Genomic DNA, 16,798 nt, shown 5'->3' with positions numbered 1-16,798 from the left:
CAACGTGGGATAGACATTGATTTAATGCGCGTTTAGGTGCACACAGCACAGGAGCCAGCTTCAAACGAGGTATTGTTCATCTGAATGTGTCTAAAATGTATCCAAAAATATCACTTGTTTTATTCAATAGGTGCGATGTCATTTATTAAGTGAAGTGGCAAGTTTTATTTATGTGCTGACATAAGGCCTGCGCGGTTGCGTCATCAAAGGACAACTGCATCGGCAGTTTGACAGCCTGATTTCCATACTGACAGTCAGTGAGCCGAATGTGTCGTAGCCACATTGTTTTCTGTGTCCTTAACCACGAAAAGAACACTAGTTGGAAACTACTATTTTGGAATAAATCCCTGTAGCCTAAAATATAATATAGCAGGGGAGGTGAGTATCTAATGATTTGAGCAGATGGGCTAGGCTACATCAGTGTCTGATGTGTGTAATATTTTACCTTTGACATGTCCTATTGTTGTTGAATGCACTGCAGTCTAAAAGGAAGTGAAAACTGATTAAGAAGCAGATGAGCTCCACATATAACTAACTCCCGCTCATATATCTCAATCTAGACATGCCTGGAAAGCTGACGTTGAATTGCATTGCAATAATGGTTGAATTGAAGAAGTTTAAGCTGCCTATCAATCGTTGTTTTTGCCACCAGTGGACAGCCAGTGAAAATGAGCTCTAGCAACAGCTGCATAGTGTGTATTCAGGGCCTGATTAATGCAGGTGCTTACAGGGTCTGAAGCCTCGTTGTTCAAGCCCGTAGGGGGCCCTCGAAGCCGATAACAATTGAGAAAGTTATTCGTTTGAGAGCTAAGTCTATATAAGCATTCTGATAAGTATAAATAACTACAATCTCAAGGGAATACGTTTATCACTAACAGGAATATAGCTGATTTATTTATGAATTTCAATTAACAAGTGTGCCTTGCTAAAAGTACATTTGTGGAATTTCTTTCCTTCTTAATGCGTTTGAGCCAATCAGTTGTGTGTGACAAAGTAGGGGTGGTATACAGAAGATGGCCCTATTTGGTAAAAAATCAAGTCCATATTATGGCAAGAACAGATCAAAAAAGCAAAGAGAAACGACAGTCCATCATTACTTTAAGACCTAAAGGTCAGTCAATCCGGAAAATTTCAGGAACTTTTAAAGTTTCTTCAAGTGCAGTCGCCACAAACATCAAGCGCTATGATGAAACTGGCTCTCATGAGGACCGCCACAGGAAAGGAAGACCCAGAATTACCACTGCTGCAGAGGATAAGTTCATTAGAGTTAACTGCACCTTAGATTGCAGCCCAAATAAATGCTTCACAGATTTCAAGTAACAGACACATATCATCAACTATTCAGAAGAGACTGCGTGAATCAGGCCATGGTTAAATTGCTGCAAAGAAACCATTATTAGAGGACACCAGAAAGAAGAAAATACTTGCTTGGGCCAAGAAACAAAAGCAATGGACGTTAGACCGGTGGAAATCTGTCCTTTGGTCTGATGAGTCCAAATTTGAGATTTTTGGTTCCAACCGCCTAGTCTTTGTGAGATGCGGAGTAGGTGAACGGATGATCTCCACATGTGTGGTTCCCACCGTGAAGCATGGAGGAGGAGGTGTGATGGGGTGGGGGTGCTTTGCTGGTGACACTGTCTGTGATTTATTTAGAATTCAAGGCATACCAGCATGGCTACCACAGCATTCTGCAGCGATACGCCATCCCATCTAGTTTGCACTTAGTGGGACTTTCATTTGTTTTTCAACGGGACAATGACCCAACACACCTCCAGGCTGTGTAAGGGCTATTTGACCAAGAAGGACAGTGATGTAGCGCTGCATCAGATGACCTGGCCTCCACAATCATCTGATCTCAACCCAATGGAGATGGTTTGGGATGAGTTGGACCGCAGAGTGAAGGAAAAGCAGCCAACAAGTGCTCTGCATATGTTGGAACTCCTTCAAGACTGTTGGAAAAGCATTCCTCATGAAGCTGGTTGAGACAATGCCAATAGTGTGCAAAGCTGTCAAAAGGTGGCTACTTTTGAAGAATATAAAATATAAAATCAATTTTGATTTGTTACTACATGATTCCATATGTGTTATTTCATAGTTTTATGTCTTCACTATTATTCTAGTCAAAATAAAGAAAAACCCTTGAATGAGTAGGTACGTCCAAACTTTTGACTGGTACTGTAAGTCAGCAGTGTAACTTTGTTTCAGTAGTTCTGCAGATTTTTCACACTGTCTGCTGTGGACTGTACGCTTATTTGCTGTGTCGACAGGGTTAGTTTTGTGTGTAAAACCTTTGCAGATCAGGAGAGTTCATACAGGGAACACAGCTCAAGAAATGGACTTTTACTAGGAGGTAGTGGGTGGGTGGGGGGGGGGGGGGGGGGGGGGGGGGGGGGGGGGGGGGGTGAAGTCTTTTCTCATCTACTCTGGCTCTTTTCTTAAATAAATCCTTAATCGTCGAGTCTTCGCTTTTTTTGCGATTGTCACCTGGACTCGAAGACTATTGTGTTCCGCTTTCTCTCTTACCCCTCTCTCTGGTGGTGGTTTTGGGTTTTGTGACTTGGTGATCAGGCTAGTGTAGGGGACAACTCAATACTAGGCCTATGTCATTTCTGATATGATTGTTTGTCCTCGTCTATTTATAAACCTTAAGGAAGTGAAACTATGCTCGAGGTCTCATATAGTTTACCCAATAGCAATTTTTCATATTTATACTGAACAAAAATATAATCTCAACATGTAAAGTGTTGGTGTCATGTTTCATGAGCTGAAATAAAAGATCCCAGAAATGTTCCATACGCACAAAAAGCTTATTTCTCTCAAATTTTGTGCACAAATTTGTCTACATCCCGGTTAGTGAGCATTTCTCCTTTGCCAAGATAATCCATCCACCTGACAGGTGTGGCATATCAAGAAGCTGATTAAACAGCATACTTATTACACAGGTGCACCTTGTGCTGGGGACAATAAAAGGCCACTCTAAAAAGTACAGTTTTGTCACAACACAATGCCACAGATGTCTCAAGTTTTGAGGGAGCATTCAATTGGCATGCTGACTGCAGGAATGTCCACCCGAGCTGTCATTTCAGAGAATTTGTCAGTACGTCCAACCAGCCTCACAACCTCAGACCAGGTATAACCACGCCAGGCCAGGACCTCCACATCCGGCTTCTTCACCTGCGGGATCGTCTGAGACCAGCCACCCGCACAGCTGATGAAACTGTGGGCTTGCACAATCGAAAGACTTCTGCACAAACTGTCAGAAACCGTCTCTGTGAAGCTCATCTGCGTGCTCATCTTCCTCACAAGGGTCTTGACCTGACTGCAGTTTGGTGTCGAAACCGACTTCAGTGGGAAAATGCTCACCTTCGATGGCCACTGGCACGCTGGAGAAGTGTGCTCTTCACGGATGAATCCCGGTTTCAATTTTACCGGGCAGATGGTGTTGTGTGTGCGAGCAGTTTGCTGTAGTCAACGTTGTGAAGAGAGGCCCATTGTCGTGCCATTCATCTGGCACCATCACCTCATGTTTCAGCATGATAATGCACAGCCCCATTTCGCAAGGATCTGTACACAATTCCTGGAAGCTGAAAATGTCCCAGTTCTTCCGTGGCCTGCATACTCACCAGACATGTCACCCATTGAGCCTGTTTGGGATGCTCTGGATCGATGTGTATGACAGCATGTTCCAGTTCCTGCCAATATCCAGCAACTTCGCACAGCCATTGAAGAGGAGTGGGACTACAGGCCAAAATCAACAGGCTGATCAACTCTATGCGAAGGAGATGTGTCACGCTGCATGAGGCAAATGGTGGTCACACCAGATATTGACTGGTTTTCTGATCCACGACCCATAGCTATTTTTTTAAAGGAATCTGTGACCAACAGATGCAATATTTGTATACCCAGTCATGTGAAATCCATAGATTAGGGCCTGATTAATTTATTTCAATTGACTGATTTTCTTAAATGAACTGTAACTCAGTAAAATCTTAGAAATTGTTGCATGCTACGTTTTTTAAAATGCACATGAAGTTGGTAATTATTTTACGAGCAGAACAGCTTAATATCCAGAAGTTTAAAACCATTTGTTTTTGAGATAGGGGTGTCACCAATGCTGTGTTCTATTCATTAGGTATGCAAAAGCTAATTTTAAAGGATATGTTACAAGCTCAAAACCATTTTAACCAAAATTACAATTATGACAATAACCGTGGTCATTTGCACGACAATGAATCTTTACACATAATTCCATAATCATCACAGTCCTAGGTCTGTTGACAGTGGTGTGTGTGTGGGGGGGGGGGTTAAAACATTTTGATATATATACACACTCTCTCCATTGGATACACACATGCTGCCTCTCCTAATGACTATATTGTCTTAATTTGCTCCCAGACAAACAGAAGCCACCAGATCATCCCTGATGTTATCTATCTTGGACATAATGGATTTAGAGGACAACAAGTGAAGAATGACCAACCAATGATTCATTCCTGAACCCCAGAACTGGAGGCCCAACACCAAAGGACCAAGCTGGAATCTCATGGACTAAATCAGGAATATCTGCTCTAAAGATGGAATCTCTGGACTAAACTAGAACTACATGGACGAAATAGGAATAGTTCTTAAACCAGGAATATCAGGACCAAAAGCTGAAATATCACGGACTAATTTAGGCATTTCTGGACTAAAATTGGAATCTTTGGACTGAATACGGAATTGCTGGACTGAACTAGAAGTCTTTGGATGAAATCCGTAATCTCAGCAACATGACCGGTTTCTTCTGATATCTGACTGACTAGCGTAGATTATGTGTGTGTTGTAACAGGCTAGTCACTAGATGGCTATGCTAGAGAGGTGACAATATTATCAACACATTGACTCTGGAGGAAGTACTGCCAACAGTGATGGATGGAAGTTATAATCATCAAATCGGACAAATGGAGGGGTACGTGGCTGTTACTTGTGTAGGACTTTGATTTGTAGTAACAGATACTGCGTGGGAAAACCCACACTCCTCCTGAACGTTTAGTAATATCGATAAGTATCACGTGTTGAGTGACTATGCACTGTCACAATCATTCAAAGAGGATTAATCGGGTGCAAAAGTCGACTTGGGGAATTCAGGGAAAATCAATGCTTAGTCCATTGATTGGTTAATCAGTCCCTAAGACAGACAACCCCACCCCCCCAAATCGGTCAGGATGCTGTGCCCCAGGAAGAAGCTCCTCACCAGGGATGCGGATTTCTCTGCCATCGCGGTGCCGTCGATGCGGGGGTCTGGGTACCTGGACTACACCATAGAGACCCACCCCTCCAGAGCCCTGCAGGCCATGGAGGACTTCAGAAGGCACGAGATGCTGTGTGACATCACCCTACACGTCACCTATAAGGACACGACCGCCGACTTCAAGGTGAGAGGGATGCTCTTTGTTCCTACTTATAAAGCTGTATAACGGGATACTTGACTGTAAAATACAGCATTATCCTTGTGCATTACCCCTGAGGTTTGCTTATCAAAGCAAAAGGCTGTAAAATACTTTATTAGTTGAATCAGGAGTTTTACTGCTTGGTTGGAGTAAAAGCCTGGACCCCACCCACATGTATAAGATTGGCCACACCTCCCCTCCCAACCTCAGGTGCATAAAGTGGTGCTGGCATCCTGCAGCCCATACTTCAAAGCCATGTTCACAAGCAGCTTTAAGGAGTGCCACGCCTCCGAGGTGACTCTACGTGATGTCTGCCCCCTGATGGTAGGGAGGCTCATTGACTTTGCCTACACCTCACGCATCACCGTGGGGGAGAAGTGTGTGCTGCACGTCCTACTGGCTGCCATGAGGTAAGAGTATGTGGTGACATAAATAATTGGACTGGTAGATGGTCTACATATAAAGTTCTTCCTGGTGTCTTAAATGACGAATCCTTCTGTACCTTTTAAGGCATGTTGTGACTACCTCATTGAACATGTCTAAAATGTCTGTGTGTCTGTCAGGTACCAGATAGAAGACGTGGCTAAGGCTTGCTGTGACTACCTCACTAAACTTGAAGCCGGCCAACGTGATCGGCTTCGCTGAGGAGATTGGCTGCACCTGAGGAGCAGCGAGTACATCAATACACACTTTAACGAGGTAGAAACCACACACACACACTTTGTATCTCACTCAAATAATGTAGCCAAAATTGCTGGCTATGTGTCTGAAGTGACCTGAAGTAACCTTTCAGATTTGGGTCAAAATAATGTTGTTGTCTGTCAAGCAGCTGTCATATTGCTGTACACATGAGCTATTTTAACACGATGTCATAAAGACTAAAACATCAACGAGACAAAGACGGTTCTGCCTTTTGTTGATAGATGTTAGAAGAATCATTTTGGAAGAGGCCCTGACATACAGACTCTTTACTAGAGACCATTACAGCATCCATGATGTTCTCACACTGTGAAGAGCAGGAAGCCACTGAAGGGGTTATGGTTTTCGTAGGAATCCCAGAGCTTCCACAATGTAGGGTTGCACATCTACACAGTACAGTCGTGGCCAAAAGATTTGAGAATGACACAAAAATTAATTTTCACAAAGTCTGCTGCCTCAGTGTCTTTAGATATTTTTGTCAGATGTTACTATGGAATACTGAAGTATAATTACAAGCATTTCATAAGTGCCAAAGGCTTTTATTGACAATTACATGAAGTTGATGCAGAGTCATGCAGTGTTGACACTTCTTTTTCAAGACCTCTGCAATTTGCCCTGGCATGATGTCAATTAACTTCTGGGCCACATCCTGACTGATGGCAGCCCATTCTTGCATAATCAATGCTTGGAGTTTGTCAGAATTGGTGGGTTTTTGTTTGTCCACCTGCCTCTTGAGGATTGACCACAAGTTCTCAATGGGATTAAGGTCTGGGGAGTTTCCTGGCCATGGACCCAAGCCACTTAGTTATCACTTTTGCCTTATGGCAAGGTGCTCCATTATGCTGGAAAAGGCATTGTTTGTCACCATACTGTTCCTGGATGGTTGGGAGAAGTTGCTCTCTGAGGATGTGTTGGTACCATTCTTTATTCATGGCTGTGTTCTTAGGCAAAATTGTGAGTGAGCCCACTCCCTTGGCTGAGAAGCAACCCCACACATGAATGGTCTCAGGATGCTTTACTGTTGGCATGACACAGGACTGATGGTAGCGCTTACCTTGTCTTCTCCGGACAAGCTTTATTCTAGATGCCCCAAACAATCGGAAAGGGGATTCATCAGAGAAAATGACTTTACCCCAGTCCTCAGCAGGCCAATCCCTATACCTTTTGCAGAATATCAGTCTGTCCCTGATGTTTTTCCTGGAGAGAAGTGGCTTCTTTGCTGCCCTTCTTTGACACCAGGCCATCCTCCAAAAGTCTTTGCCTCACTGTGCGTGCAGATGCACTCACACCTGCCTGCTGCCATTTCTGAGCAAGCTCTGTACTGGTGGTGCCCCGATCCCGCAGCTGAATCAACTTTAGGAGACGGTCCTGGCGCTTGCTGGACGTTCTTGGGTGCCCTGAAGCCTTCTTCATAACAATTGAACCGCTCTCCTTGAAGTTCTTGATGATCTGATAAATGGTTGATTTAGTTGCAATCTTACTAGCAGCAATATCCTTGCCTGTGAAGCCCTTTTTGTGCAAAGCGATGACGGCACGTGTTTCCTTGCAGGTAACCATGGTTGACAGAGGAAGAACAATGATTCCAAGCACCACCCTCCTTTTGAAGCTTCCAGTCTGTTATTCGAACTCAATCAGCATGACAGAGTGATCTCCAGCCTTGTCCTCGTCAACACTCACACCTGTGTTAACGAGAGAATCACTGACATGATGTCAGCTGGTCCTTTTGTGGCAGGGTTGAAATGCAGTGGAAATGTTTTTTGGGGAGTCAGTTAATTTGCATGGCAAAGAGTGACTTTGCAATTCATCTGATCACTCTTCATAACATTCTGGAGTATATGCAAATTGCCATCATACAAACTGAGGCAGCAGACTTTGAAAATGTATGTTTGTGTCATTCTCAAAACTTTTGGTTTTCACTCAGTTCCAGAGTGAAAGCATTAGACATGTGCGTATGCTTATCGTCAGGCTTGAAGTCGTAATTGTACAGGATTCTCTGACCTTTCTTGTACATGTACAGTGCCTTCAGAAAATATTCACACCCCTTGACTTTTTCCACATTTTGTTGTTAAAGTGGGTTTAAATTTGATTTAATTGTCATTTTTGGTAAACAATCTACACAAAATACTCTTGTCAAAGTGCAAGAATAATTCTAACATTTATAAAAAATATATAAAGTCAGCAAAAAAAGAAACGTCCCTTTTTCAGGACTCCGTCTTTCAAAGATAATTCATAAAAATCCAAATAACTTCACAGATCTTCCATTGTAAAGGGTTTTAACACTGTTTCCCATGCTTGTTCATTGAACCATAAACAATTCATGAACATGCACCTGTGCAACGGTCGTTAAGACACTAACAGCTTACAGACGGTAGGCAATTAAGGTCACAGTTATGAAAACTTAGGACACTAAAGAGGCCTTTCTACTGACTCCAAAAGAAGGATGCCCAGGGTCCCTGCTCATCTGCGTGAACGTGCCTTAGACATGCTGCAAGGAGGCATGAGGACGGCAGATGTGGCCAGGGCAATAAATTGCAATGTCCGTACTGGGAGACACCTAAGACAGCACTACAGGGAGACAGGACGGACAGCTGATCATCCTCGCAGTGGCAGACCACATGTAACAACACCTGCACAGGATCGGTACATCCGAACATCACCCCTGCGGGACGGGTACAGGATGGCAACAATTGCCTGAGTTAAACCAGGAATGCACAATCCCTCCATCAGTGCTCAGACTGTCCGCAATAGGCTGAGAGAGGCTGGACTGTAGGCCTGTTGCAAGGCAGGTCCTCACCAGACCTCACCGGCAACAACGTTGCCTATGGGCACAAACCCACCATCGCTGGACCAGACAAGACTGGCAAAAAGTGCTCTTCACTGACGAGTCGCGGTTTTGTCTCACCAGGGGTCATTGTCGGATTCGCGTTTATTGTCGAAGGAATGAGCGTTACAGCGAGGCCTGTACTCTGGAGCGGGATCGATTTGGAGGTGGAGGGTCCATCATGGTCTAGGGCGGTGTGTCACAGCATCATCGGACTGAGCTTGTTGTCATTGCAGGCAATCTCAGCGCTGTGCGTTACAGGGAAGACATCCTCCTCCCTCATGTGGTAGCCTTCCTGCAGGCTCATCCTGACATGACCCTCCAGCAACAATACCACCAGCCATACTGCTCGTTCTGTGTGTGATTTCCTGCAAGACTGGAATGTCAGTGTTCTGCCATGGCCAGCGAAGAGCCCGGATCTCAATCCATTGAGCACGTCTGGGACCTGTTTGATCGGAGGGTGAGGGCTAGGGCCATTCCCCCCAGAAATGTCTGGGAACTTGCAGGTGCCTTGGTGGAAGAGTGGGGTAACATCTCACAGCAAGAACTGGCACATCTGGTGCAGTCTATGAGGAGGAGATGCACTGCAGTACTTAATGCAGCTGGTGGCCACACCAGATACTGATGGTTACTTTTGATTTTGACCCGCCCTTTTTTTCAGGGACACATTATTCCATTTCTGTTAGTCACATGTCTGTGGAACTTGTTCAGTTTGTCTGTTGTTAAATCTTGTTCTATATTCATAAAAATATTTACACATGTTAAGTTTGCTGAAAATAAATGCAGTTGACACTGAGAGGACGTTTCTCTTTTTGCTGAGTTTATATAAAAAATGAAACACTATCTTGATTAGATAAGTATTCACCCCCCTGAGAGAATATCTGTTAGAAAAATCTTTGGCAGTGATTCCAGCTGTAAGTCTTTTGGGGTAAGTCTCTAAGTGCTTTGCACACCTGGATTGTACAATATTTGTCCATTTCTATTCTTTTGAAAGGTTCTTCAAGCACTGTCAAGTTGGTTATTGATCATTGCTAGAAAGCCATTTTCAAATCTTGCCATAGATTTAAGACGATCTTTAGTCAAAACTGTAACTAGACCACTCAGGAACATTTGATGTAATCTTGGTAAGCAACTGCAGTGTAGATTTGGCCTTGTGTTTTAGGTTATTGTCCTGCTGAAAGGTGAATTTATCTCCCAGTGTCTGTTGGAAAGAAGACTGAGACAGGTTTTCCTCTAGGATTTTGCCTGTGCTTAACTCTATTCCGTTTTTTGTTTTATCCAAAAAAAAGACATAGTCCTTGCCGATGACAAGCATACCCATAACATGATGAAGCCACCACCATGCATGACAATATGAGAGTGGTTCTCAGTGATGGCTTTGCACCAAACATAACGCTTTGTATTCAGGACTTGCCTTGTTGCAAACAGGATGCATGTTTTGGAATATTTTTTATTCTGTACAGGATTCCTTTTTTCACTCTGTCATTTAGGTCACTATTGTGGAGTAAATACAATGCTGTTGATCCATCCTCAGTTTTCTCATATCACAGCCTATCACTCTAACTGTTAAAAATCCCCATTGGTTTCATGGTGAAACCCCTGAGCAATTTCCTTCCTCTCTGGCAACTGAGTTAGGAAGGACGCGTGTATCTTTGTAGTGACTGGGTGTATTGATACACCATCCAAAGCCTAATTAATTACTTCACCATGCTCAAAGTGATATCCAGCATCTGCTTTTTTATTTTTTTTTACACATCTACCAATCGGTGCCCTTCTTTGCGAACATTAAAAACCTCCCTGGTCTTTGGTTGAATCTGTGCTTAAAATTCACTATTCGATTGAGAGACCTTACAATTATCTGTATGTGTGGGGTATAGAGATGAGGTAGTCATTCAAAAATCATGTTAAACACTATTGATCACAGAGTGAGTCCATGCAAATTATTATGTGACTTGTTAAGCACAGCTTTACTCCTGAACTCATTTAAGCTTGCCATAAGGAAGGGTTGATAAGGAAGGGTTGATTACTTAATGACTCAATTAATGACTCAAGACATTTAAGCTTTTCATTTTTTAAATTAATTTTGAAAAATGTTCTACAAACAAAATCACACTTATTTAGGCCGTAACACAACAAAATGTGGAAAAAGTATAGGGGTGTGAATAGTTTTTGAAGGCAATGTAAAATGTGTTAATGGCAGTGAATCTCTAGTACACTCCTCTTACTGGTGGTGTGGAGATACCTGGAGCAGAGGACAAGAACATTTTGCATACACGCTTGAACTCCAAGACTAAAGTAAATCAAAAACAGTCTATATGGTTGGGCCACAAAGTGACTACCTGTTGTTGGGTCGTAGGCCTCGCCGATGTTGGTGATGACTCTGGTGTAGACCGGGGTGGTGACATTATTGAAGGGGCCTACAGGTCCATTGTGGCTCAAACCAGCAGAGAAAACAGTAGAATTACTTGATGATACATTTACATAATTCTTCTATTCTCAGAGTGCAAATGACAGTATATGTTATGGTTCACAGGCTCTCAATGGTATTCAATACATTATATTTGTGCAACAGTGAATTCTGCAGCAATGTAGATTTTGTGAAATGAACTGATCCCCCAACTCAAAAGCAATGTTGTTTACATCCGTTTTACTATAACTACAGCTGCCCTCGTCAGCTCTCACTGGCACTCAGTCTGGCCTCCAGGCCTGAAAACAACAGACATATTCACACTAAGAGTCACCAGTAACTTTACATCCAACATGAAACAATGTTAACCCTTCCTCAAGTCATTATAAACAGTGGGACGCTGTGACTGACTTATTTCCTTCAATTTACACCTTTACAAACATACCTGTTAAATCACCTGTGTCCTTTATCTTCATCTTCGCCATGGTGGCTTCTAAGGTCCACCACTGTGTTATTCTGTTTCTATACCCCACCCTCATTGGTTGTCACTCTGACTTCCATGTTCCTCAGCTTCTCTCTGCTCCACCTCGATGGTTCCCAGGTTGTGCACCATGTCTCTCAGCGCCTTCATCTCAGTCCAGATGTCTGGTGAGGTCGTCTGTTCGTTGGTCATCTCTCCATCTGAACCTCACTCTCCTGCTCTCTCTCACTGCACTGTGTCCCTGTTGAGTGATGTCACTCTCTGACCCCTCCACTCTCCTCCTGAGCCCATGCCCCAGACAGACAGAACAGCAACACCAGCAGAAGTCCAACTGTTTGGTGAAGGGTCCCCTGACGTCACCTGTTCTTTATAGACAAAAACAGTGCGCTTAGTCGGACATAGAATTGCTTTGATGGACTGTGTTGGTGAGCATGTGACGTGTGTTGACTGTGTGTATTTGTCCCTACCCCAGGTAACCAAAGAGGAGGAGTTCTTCAGTCTCCCTCACTGTCAGCTGTTAGAGCTCATCAGCCAGGACAGCCTCAAGGTGCTCTGTGAGTCAGAGGTATGGATTTGATTTATATTCTATATACATTGTTTATCCTGAGGTGTATATTTATATACTTCACTTATATGCATATTTCTATGTGAAAATCAAGAWAACYGYCTGCCAAAGTKTGACCATGAGCTCCTTGATGTCAGGTGTACAAGGCTTGTACAGACTGGGTGCGATGGGACGTGGAGAGCAGAGCTCCGTATCTCCACGCCCTCCTCAATGCTCTCCACGTCTACGCTCTGCCTCCCAAGTTCATCAAGATACAGCTCCAGTCCTGCCCCATCCTCAGCAAGGCAAGTCTCTATCTATGAAACCTATGTCATCTATTTATCTATGACCGGCTGCTGGGATTGATTGATAGATTGAGGAATACCAAATTCAATAATTTTTCTATTTTCATGTTCCTTCATTCCAGGCCAACTCCTGTAGAGACTTCCTGTCGAAGATATTCCAGGAAATAGCGTTGAGGAAGCCCCTCCCCCCTGCGCCTCACCGTGGAACACAGCTTATCTACGTAGCCGGAGGGTAGTCTACAAACATATGATGGGATGGGATGTAGTAGGATACGATACAATGAGATAATTGGATGATATGATATCATACGAGTATGATGATATAATCCTGATACGGTTATGTACTGTCTGATCCGACCTGTGTTCCATCCCAGGTATCGGCAGCACTTTCTGTCTTCTATGGAGGCCTATGACCCTGGTAGGAACGTCTGGCTGAAGCTAGCTGACATGGGCTCTCCCTGCAGTGGCCTGGGCTCCTGTGTGCTGTTTGGCCTGCTCTACCGAACGCACGCACACACCTTGCTTTTTTACGGCCTTGTAGGTCTACCTAACCCCTCTCATCCTTCCCTTCCCTCCTCTCTCTCTCTCTCTCCCTTTTCCTCATCCTCGTGGGAGGCAGGAAACCTGTCTCTACAGAAAACACTGAGTCCAGTTCCCTGTGCTGTTACAACCCCATGACCAATCAGTGGAGTCAGCACGCTTCCCTGAACACCCCCAGGAACAGGGTGGGGGTGGCCGTGGTGGACGGGAGCATTTACGCTCTAGGGGGGAGGGGGGGGGGGTTCGTTGGGGGGGTCCAGGTCCACACCTCAAACCACTGTGGAGAGGTGAGGAGAGAGAGAGAGGGTGTAGTGTTAAATTCCCCAGATCATGTAGAAATTCGATCTAATTGTGTTGACATCCTTGATCCGGCTGTGTTGGTACCCACTTCCAAGGAATGTCCATCTGGTGGGAATGCTTTCACACCGCTGCTGAGCTGGCTAACAGGTAGGGATCGTCTTCACCGGCTAATGTTTGTTACAGGACCCATGGCTTCTGGTAGAATCCTCAGAGATGTGTCCTTCCTGCCTTTTTTTCTTATCTTCCTACCTTCCCTCCTTCCTTTCCATCCATCTCACCCTCTGCCTCTCCGCTGCTCTCTCACACAGCGTTTACTAGACACTGCACAAAGCTGGCAGCTTTAGTTAATCCACTGTTTACGTTACCTGGCTCCTATACAATGAGTTAGTTTCTATACTATCAAACTTCACACGTCTGATAGCTCCACAGTTCCATGCACTCAGGTCATGATGATGAGCTTTAAAGTTGCACTATGCAGAAATCGCTCCACCATTTCCTGATTGCAGAAATTCTAATAGTTTGCCTAATTTCAATTTATGTGACAAAACAAGCAAGTATAGTGTTAGAGAATCTTGTTACCATCTAAACCCTGTGAAATATATTTTACATAACTCAAAAATATTGTATTTTCAGCTGTTCGAAGCTGGTGTACAAAACCCAAAGTAAAAGATGCAAAAGCGAAACTTAGACAGGGAAGCATAGAAATAACACACATAGAGCAGATCTACTGCGTTCTTAGATTTGCTTTCTTTAACTGGCATTTCTATGTGATTGTGGTCGGGCACGCCTTAAAAAGTTACACATTGCAGCTTTAGGCAACAACCACCATACATTTTCTCTCTCTCCGCCAGGTTGACCCAGAGGGCAACTGCTGGGTGTTTGTGAGCCCCGTGTCAGTTTGCCCATCTGGGAGCGGGTAGCAGGTTGTGGGGGTTTTCTACGTGGTGGGGGGTTCGGATGGCCAGAACCGCTGGAACACAGCAGAGGTTCCACCCCGACTCCAACACCTGGCGACCAACTGGCCCCATGACACTGTACGCACGGACGGTGTGTGTGTGTATACACCTGTCAAAGTGTGTGTGCGATACGTTTTCTCCCTCGTGTGTGTGTGGACTCGTAATGCAGTTGCAGTAGGAGGGATATGACGGTTCATGCTCTAGCTCCATGGAGAGGTACAGTGTAACCAGAGATGTTGGGAGCCAGTGGCCTCCATGCAGCACTTGCACGCTGCGCTGCACGGGGTCACCATCTACCATGGACGCATCTTCCATTGGGTGTTAGTCTTGTTGAGAAACCTGCCCATCTTGCTCTGGAGTTTGGCCAACTTTAGAACCAGATACCATGTTGCTCTCCTCTAGCCTTGGATTCATCATCCTGTTTCCCTTTCTCTCCTCCTCCCTCCCTCCCCCTGCCAGCCTGGTGGTTTAATGCCACAGGGTTTCTGTCCAGTGGTTGAGAGTTACTGCCCTGACACCAGCCAGTGTTTGAGAGTTACCCGCCTGACCACCAGCCAGGTGTTGAGAGTTACCACCCTGACACCAGCCAGTGTTTGCTAGACGCAGTGGAATGCCGGCGCCTAGTAACAATGGAGCCCTGCCCTGGCAACCTGCGCCGAGGAGGAAGGAGGAGTGACATTAGAGTTAGAGCGAGGAGACATGACTCATCATAACTCTTTTTATTTCTGACTCAACATGGCGGCAGAGCAGGACTTGTTGCAATAGAATTAGAATGCAGTAGAAGGACAAAGCTCTAAGATCACTCTTTGTCCAAAGCCACAAAGTTTTGCATTAATCAGGAATGTCTGTTCTGCTCATTCATATGTGGAGTCAGTAGGAGTGATCTCACATGGATGACTGTTTAAGTGATACCGGCAACCATGTATTAGGGGTGCTACAGACATAGAGTTAGGAGTTAGAATACTAGAATGGACATGAACCTTCGTATGATGCCATTATAAGACACATTGTCTGAATCACTAAATGGGCTGTCACTCCCAAACAGAAGACAACTGCATTGGTCACAATTTATTTTTAAGTGTATCAACTTAAATTTAAGGAACACCTAACTTTACCAGACTGACATGACTTATTTCAGCAGCAATTACAAAGTCCAAGGGTACATCATGAGGTTAGAGTAAGATCTTTCAGATACAAAGGCCCGACTGACTGGAATTATGTACCTATAGAAAAAACGGTGAATTTAAGAAAGTCATTTCTCAAATGTTAAGAAAAAACTGTTTGTTTTTAACTAGCTAATAGAAACATCACCATGTGAAGATATTTGTATGTATATATTATAGGTACTTAGTTTTATTAGTAGTTGGAGTAGTATTTGTAACTTTTTAATTCTGTTAATGCATGTTGTTTTTTTTGTATATATATATTTTTTGTTATTATTAGACAGTAGTTTCCATATTATTCTAAGTATTGTTTCGTTTTTTTCATTTGGACTCTTGAAAACGAGATGGTGCGTCTCAAGAGATTTCCTCCTGCAAAATGTCAAATACATAAATAAATGATGGGATAAAGGTCAGACATTTTGGTCAGGGAGTTTGTCAACCATGGTTTGCCAGTGCTGTGATAGTGTCAAATAATGAATTTGAAGAATTTATTTGCACTCTGTGTGTTAGCCTGCCAGGTAGTTTTAGAGGTTTGATTCCATAAATGTTTTAAATTAACTGCCAATATGCCAACATTCCATTTAAACAATGCAGTCAATCCACAGCCATACACTGTCTTAAATCAGTTGATGATGGGACTTAGACAAGTTGTAAATGCAACAAGTACTGATATTGCATCATATAATAGAACTCTCAGCTTTCCAAGAAAACACAATTTAGACATTTATGGTCTGTTTACATATATTTTAGTGGCTTTTTACAGCAAATGGTATAAAACCCATAAATTGTATTTATGATTATATGACAATATTTTAGGTTGACAGTAATTCTATTACATCATTTCCAATATATCACATGCCTTACTTAAATTTTCCTGCATAAGTAAAACCAGGATTATGCCTTTACTGCCATTCATTCCAATTAGGCTGGTTTGGATTTCTCCTTGACCACAATGGCTGATCACCCCATTCTGGAACATTGAGGGTTTATGACATAGCCCCTCTAGTAATTTAATGGGATCTCTATTGCTACAGAACTTATCTCAGAGACTCTTCTAATTGACTGTGCCATCATGTCCCCTCTCTCTATCGACAACTCTGACCATAGCTCTAGCAGTTTTTCACATGCAGTGTTTTCATAATCCAAGTGCACC

At 43.6% G+C, this 16,798-nt stretch overlaps 1 pseudogene; it reads left to right on the top strand.

The window, feature by feature from the left end:
* Positions 1 to 254: 254 nt before the first annotated feature.
* Positions 255 to 14,800, top strand: LOC112073226 (kelch-like ECH-associated protein 1A; annotated as a pseudogene).
* The last annotated feature ends 1,998 nt before the right edge of the window (positions 14,801 to 16,798 follow it).

This window comes from Salvelinus sp. IW2-2015, unplaced genomic scaffold (genome assembly GCF_002910315.2).
Source record: "Salvelinus sp. IW2-2015 unplaced genomic scaffold, ASM291031v2 Un_scaffold2190, whole genome shotgun sequence".
Taxonomy (NCBI): Eukaryota; Metazoa; Chordata; class Actinopteri; order Salmoniformes; family Salmonidae; genus Salvelinus; species Salvelinus sp. IW2-2015.
The sequence above is the reverse complement of the archived record's forward strand: the minus strand, read 5'-3'. Positions and strand labels throughout refer to the sequence as shown.